At 47.1% G+C, this 6,335-nt stretch overlaps 1 long non-coding RNA gene across 2 annotated transcripts; it reads right to left on the bottom strand.

Annotated features, from left to right (window-relative positions):
- Positions 1 to 391: 391 nt before the first annotated feature.
- On the bottom strand, positions 392 to 5,137 carry LOC147999783 (uncharacterized). 2 transcript variants are annotated; one of them, XR_015642538.1, is made up of 2 exons: positions 4,891 to 5,137; positions 392 to 641 (listed from the first exon to the last, which is right to left on the bottom strand). It is a non-coding gene; the product is annotated as an uncharacterized LOC147999783 (long non-coding RNA). The 2 variants fall into 2 exon arrangements; XR_015642537.1 differs by lacking the exon at positions 4,891 to 5,137 and adding an exon at positions 3,017 to 3,195.
- Between the last annotated feature and the right edge of the window lie 1,198 nt (positions 5,138 to 6,335).

Genomic DNA, 6,335 nt, shown 5'->3' with positions numbered 1-6,335 from the left:
ACTCTTTTTATATCTGAGTCAATGGCAGTTCTGAATTCTCTATAAACCTTGCATTGCAGGGCAATGGCAGATGTCCTTGTGCTGCCCTTGCAGCACCTAGATAGCCTTAAGTAATTCTCAACTCTTTTTTTTTCTTCTTACTAAGTCTTTAGCATCAGGATTCCAATCTGGACACTATCTAAACCTACACACCAAGGTCATGACTAGCTTTTAGAACTTCTAAACTTATACAGATTGTGATCCCTGAGGCACAGTCCCAAGAAGTGTTAGGAGTACTAACATATGCAATGTTACATCATTTGTAATAGAAATCAAGCCTATCCCCACACCTATCTTGATAAAACCCGGGGCAAACATGAAATTAAGTCTAGGGAGCTTTTTGAAGATCTGAGTTTCCCTCTAGGTCCCAGCTCTCAGCCCCAACAGCTAGTACACGGCTGGTGAGGGTTGAGAGTTGATGGCTGTCAGGGTGGTCAGCAGAACCAGGTACGGTCCTTTCCAGTGAGTATCTGGGTTCGGTGCCATCGTATGTAGCCGAGTCTCCGACCTGGAACTGGTGAGATGTCTCAGGGGTCCCCAGGGCATAGGCTGCTGCCAGCTCTGAGCAGATTTCTTTCTGTATCACCTGTAGGTCTTTTAGCCTGGCACACAAATCATTATTACTATGGCACTATGACATGTTGGTTCAGTAACATCATCTAATACAGTCAGTGGGGCTGAGGCCCCATATAAGATCTCAAAGGGGGTAAGGCTGAATCTGGAAGGGGTATTTCTTGCTCTGAAGAGAGCAAGAGGGAAGGAGTGTCACCCAGTCTGCGCCAGTCTCCATGGTTAATTTGGTCAGGGTCTCTTTTAGAGTTCTATTTATTTACCCTACCTGTCCTGAACTTTGAGGTCTGTAAATACAATGTAATTTCCAATCGACCTCTAAATACTTGGCCACACCCTGGCTTACCTTGGCAATGAAAGTAGGGCCGTTGTCTGACCAGATTACCTTGGGCATTCCAAGAGGAAGATTTCTTCCAGTATCTTCTTGATGATTGCAGAGGCCGTCTCTCGTTTGGTGAGGAAAGCTTCTATCTATTCCTGAAAAAGTATCTACAAGCACTAGGAGATACTTGTGATTATATTTTTCTGGTTTTATCTCAGTGAAGTTCACTTCGACTTTTCACCAAACTCTCTAGGTCTCTTTGCCCTGTTTGCTTGCTAAGCATTCACTTATTGACATACCTTATACTTTCTACTGCCTCTCTGGCTAAAATCTTAAAGTCTATTACATACACTTAACTACTTGGACAAACTTTTTATCTCCTAAATGAGTCCATTTCTGTATTTGGCAAAGTGAGTCTTTTCTTTGTTCTCTGGGGAGTATAGCTTTCCCCTCAAGTGTGCCATTGTCCTTTATCTTTTAAGCAATTTGGGCCTTTTCTAAGTGAGGCCATCCCTTAGTCCAATCCTAGTTCTCAGTGGCTGTCTCTTGCAGGCCTGCAACCAGGATGGGCTCCTGCATAACCATTTTTCGAGCCACTTGATCTGCTTCGTTATTGCCCCATGTCACTGAATCTCTTCCCTCCTGATATCCTGAGCAATGAATAGTACTCACAGTTGTTGGCTTCATCAGGGCATCCAAGAGATGGCAAAGGCATCTGCGGCACTGATGTACTGGGGGGTTGAGGTTCAGCCATCCTAGATGACATTGTGTTGTCCACCATGGCAGCACCCACTTATCTCTGACCTTCATGAAGAGAACTGTTCCCGTCTGTGGACAAGGTAGCCTCGGCTTTCAGCAGGGGTCAATCAGCCAGTCGCAGAGGTCTTTCCTCCACCCATGGGCTTCTGCCAGTGCTTGACACTCGTGCTGTGGTGGCTCCAGGTCGGATTGGGCAGCAAGGTGACCAGATTGCCCCCAACAGGTGGAGAATCTAGTCCATGGCAGCTGACCAGTGGTCCCATCTTTTGGGACACTCTATTCAAAGGCAAACATCAGCCAGTCTATCACAGTTTAAGTCCTGGATTGGGTGATAATTGTTAGTGCCCGGCTGGCAGGAGTGATATGTTCCAAGTAGAACAGCGCTAAGCCATTCATCTCCCAGCATCAGGTACTGGTGCACTGAGACAGGTCTTAAGCTCCGCATACACAGTCTGTAGATATGCATACACATGGCCTCACCCAGCCATTTCAGCCCACGCAAGCCATTTTGGGGAGCAATTTTCTCATGAGCAAGGGATGGGGGCAGTCAGGGATGACTATGAACTAGTGGGTTACCCGGCCCACGCCAAGGTCCACTGTTCTTCGGGCAGTCCATAAGTATTGTTTGTTGCCAGCAGGCCCCTGTACCCAAGGTCTTTGGATACTGGCCCACTGGAGCATAGGAGCACAGAGCATTGGGTCCCTGTATCCACAAAACAACTGGGCGGGCTTCCCTTCTATCTCTGTGCATAGCCAGCACCAAGAGGCTCTCCAGTGTCCCCTCTTGTTCTTTCTGGGGCAGTCCCTGACCCAATGTCCTTTTTCTTCGTATTAGGCACACTGATCTTTAGCCAGGAATTCTCTTCTGTTGCCAGGTACTATCTTCCTAAGTTCCCTAACTACTGTGGCCAGTATATGTTCCTCTCTTGTCTTTTATCTCTCTTTAGCTCTCTAATTTCCTCTTCTTTTTGTCTCTTTTCTTCCCTAGCTTCCTGCTCTTTTTATCCTCTTTCTTCCTGTCTTTCTTTCTTTCTTTCTTTCTTTCTTTCTTTCTTTCTTTCTTTCTTTTTTTTTTTTTCAGTCTCTCTGCATCTTCTTCTACAGCTATTAGGTGCTGTCCACTTTTCTGCACAGACCCTGAACCACGCATCAACTTATTTTCTCTGCAACTTACAATAACTCTCTCAGTGACTTAGCTTTACCCTTCAAGTTTCTGTAACTTTCTCTTCATATCCTTTCCTTATCTTAGCCAGATTGGTGGGGCATTTTCCAGCCCCTAGGAGACCCACCCTCGGAGCCTGGGGGCAGACCTGGAGCACTCCCTACCTTCAGGGGCATTGAAGTCAACAGTCAGGAGCCTTCCATCCATGTCTGGAACATTCTTTCTGGCCTCTAGCAGGATTCTGTCTTTCCTCAGTGGTAAAGAAGATCTGTAACAGTTACTAACAAGCATCTCACGTGGGATGGTGAGAAAACAAGAAGGGAATCTAGAGGAGAGAGGTCCACTGAAGAGGACAAATAGCATTTAGTCACACAGCTAAACCAGGAGGCCTTTTTTTGGACAAAAAGGCCACTGTAAATATAAGCACAAGCTTTGTCTATGAAACAGAAAGGCGAGCAGAGAGGCAGCCTAGCTGTTACCGGCTGTCTCTCTGGGCTTAGATTTTCCCTTAAGGAGTACCTACCTCCTTTCAGTGTCAGCTTGGTGGCTTTGCCTCTCAAGAGAACCAGCCTCCAAATGACACTAGGCTTCTAGTAACAACTAATAACAAAAGGATGGAGAGATGGTTAGAACCTGGGTGCTAGATACTAAGCAGCTGACAAAAGAATTGTAACCAGTTCACCTGGGGCTTTCAGGACTTTAGTAACAGCCCTTTACCAAACTGTCTCAGTGGGCTATAGGCCCATGGAAAAGAAAACATTAATCCTGACTGGCAAAACAAAGTTCTTCACAGTTGTAGATTCTTTGAAACTATTTTAGGGGCTCTTTTTGTCCCCCAACCTGGGGCATTTTAACCATAGGGGCAGGAACTGGCTGCTGTGGGGATAGGACCAGAGGCACTCTCCATGTTAATGATGATCAGTGAGAAAAGTAATTTAATGTTGGAGACTGACTCCTCCCTTGGAATAAGGACAGCAGATAAGGCAGGCTTCCTTAAAGAACTTCTCTAAATGAGCGCTCTCCTACTGTGAGCAAATGTCAGAAATTCCTTTCCTGTTCTTGTTTTCCTTATAGCCCCACTTAGCTCTCAGCCTTTTTAGATCATTCTTCCTGTAGCATTTCTAACACAGCCTGTCCTTTTTTTATAGCCTGTTAACAGCATTTCTGATCTTTTAGGCAGCTATGCACTAAGTGCCATACCGGCTGAAACTCCGCCTTTAAGATTCCTTACTCCCAAGGAAAATTTAAATCTTTCCCAGTTCATCACAGCTGGCTGCGAGCATAAGCACAGATAAAACACTATATGTTTTTGTTTTGTTTTTCTTTCCTTTTTTCAGAGCTGGGGACCGAACCCAGGGCCTTGCGCTTGCTAGGCAAGAGCTCTACCACTGAGCTAAATCCCCAACCCCCAAAACACTATGTTTTAAAAATTAACTTTGGCTGTCAACCAACACACTGCCACTAGAGCGGGGTCTACAAAATTAAGTTTCTTACTCACTAAGCGTTAAGGGGACCAAGTAAAACTCTTCGACGAACAAAGCAAACAGTTTCATGATTTCAAACACAGTCGTCGGTCCAAGATTTTAAACACAGTCGTCAGTCCAAATTCAAACACGAAACAAAAGTCAAAAAGACACTAACAGACACAACACGTCCAGAAAACCACAGTCAGGTCACAAAGAAGACAAACAATTCCAACAGTCAAACAAGTAACAAGCAGACGCGCCGCGCAGCTTCGGTACCAAACTGAAACCAAAAATTCAGACGGAGTCAGCGAGGGTCTTGGATCCTCTACTCCAATAAAATTCAGACGGAGTCATCAAGGGTGCGGATCCCTCCGAAAACGGACGGAGGTGCCACGGATCCAGATCTCCCTCTCCTCCAACCACCCTTGGAACGTCTTCCAGGGCTGCGGGGGAGAAGTCCGAGCTCGTCAGCTCCTTCTCTGGCCCGCCCAGATAGTCCCCAGATCTGAGCCTATTGATCGATCGTACACAGGACAAGACACAACAGACAAGACAAACGCCGGCCGGCTTACCTCCCGGTGGGTGGTCGGTGATCTCTGGGCGGAGGGTCTCCAAATCCCGGACGAGCCCCCATAATGAAAGACCCCCAGAGAGGACCTTTCCCTCAGGAGGAGTCCCAAGCGCCCAATGACCGAGCCGAGTCCACTCGGATGCAATCAGCAAGAGGGTTTATTGGAAAACACAGGTACCTGCGGGCACACAGTCTCTTCGGAGGACTTGCGCACCCAGCAGCTCCAGCATGGGGCTTTTATAGGGATTGGGGAAGCAGAAGCGGGCGTACAGAAGCAGATGCATAGTTACGGGGATTGGTGGATTCAAACGAGGCACATAGACATGTTCACATATGATTGGCTATTTCACATGATGAGGTAATAAGGTATAGCTACACACATTGGCAGGTTTGGGGCGTCCTGGATGTCGGGGGGCTGGGGGCTTATCTCTTCCTGCCAGGTGGCCTGTGAGTGGTACTCCTGGTCTGTTCTGCATTCCTTTCCTTTTATGGTCTGTTAGTTTTCACAGTGACTCGGCCCTAGGTATCTGGGCGTGCCTGGGCTCGTTCAAGCCTGTTGCAACTCTGAGTTAAGACTCATGGGGTGGGTCTTTCATTTTGGGGGCTGGGAAGTAGGCTTGGTTGGGCAACACTGGGCTGGAGGGAAATGCTAGTGAAGATGCTTCCATTTCTTGAGGGGCCACCAGCTGTGTTGTTGGCAGAGTTTTCTGGGTGGATGTGTCCTGCGGCCTGTTGAGGTAGGGAGTAAGATGGTACCAGGTGCTGCTTTCGAAACACAAAACACATTCTCCTTTTGTGAGCACCACAGCCGGCTGGAGAGGGACCGAGCTCTTTCTTTTCTTATCTGCTAGCTGGCTGAGGCCTGTTTCTTGGCCAGACAGGGGCAGTCATTTGCAACCACACCAGGGGGCAGAGAAAGAAGAGCCAACTCTTTTTGCAGGCTGACAGGAAGGAGCTGAGTCTCCATGGGGTACTATCAGCCAGGATTTGCTCATTGCCTGACTGACTTGTCCAAATATGTCCATATGTCCTGCAGACCCTGTCCAGGCCCTTGGATGACCTTGCCACTCATAGATTTTCTTATTCTTGCCTCTTGAAATACTTGGGTATTCCAAAGACTGTGCAGTTCTCTGTTGTTAAGAGAAGATACTTTGGGCTTTCTTGCAAAGATCTGTTGGGTTCTGGATGAAGGACCTACCAAACATCCATCAAAATAAAAGCTTACAAAAGGCAATTAGCTATGGCTCTTCTGAACCTGTTAGACAGAGAAAGCACTCAGGGAAATGCAAACGTATTTGATAGCTTCTCCCAATCCATGAGAGCTCAGAGCAGAAAGTCCAGACAGGTTGGAGGCACAGGAATTGCCAATCTCTCTCCCCTTAAGAATTAGTGTAAGTATCTTCTCTCCTCTTCATTCTGGGCCTGGTGCATCTCTATTGGGGGTAG

This window comes from Rattus norvegicus, chromosome 18, assembly GCF_021556685.1.
Source record: "Rattus norvegicus strain SHRSP/BbbUtx chromosome 18, alternate assembly SHRSP_T2T, whole genome shotgun sequence".
Taxonomy (NCBI): domain Eukaryota; kingdom Metazoa; phylum Chordata; class Mammalia; order Rodentia; family Muridae; genus Rattus; species Rattus norvegicus.
This window is presented reverse-complemented; position numbering and strand designations above follow the sequence as displayed.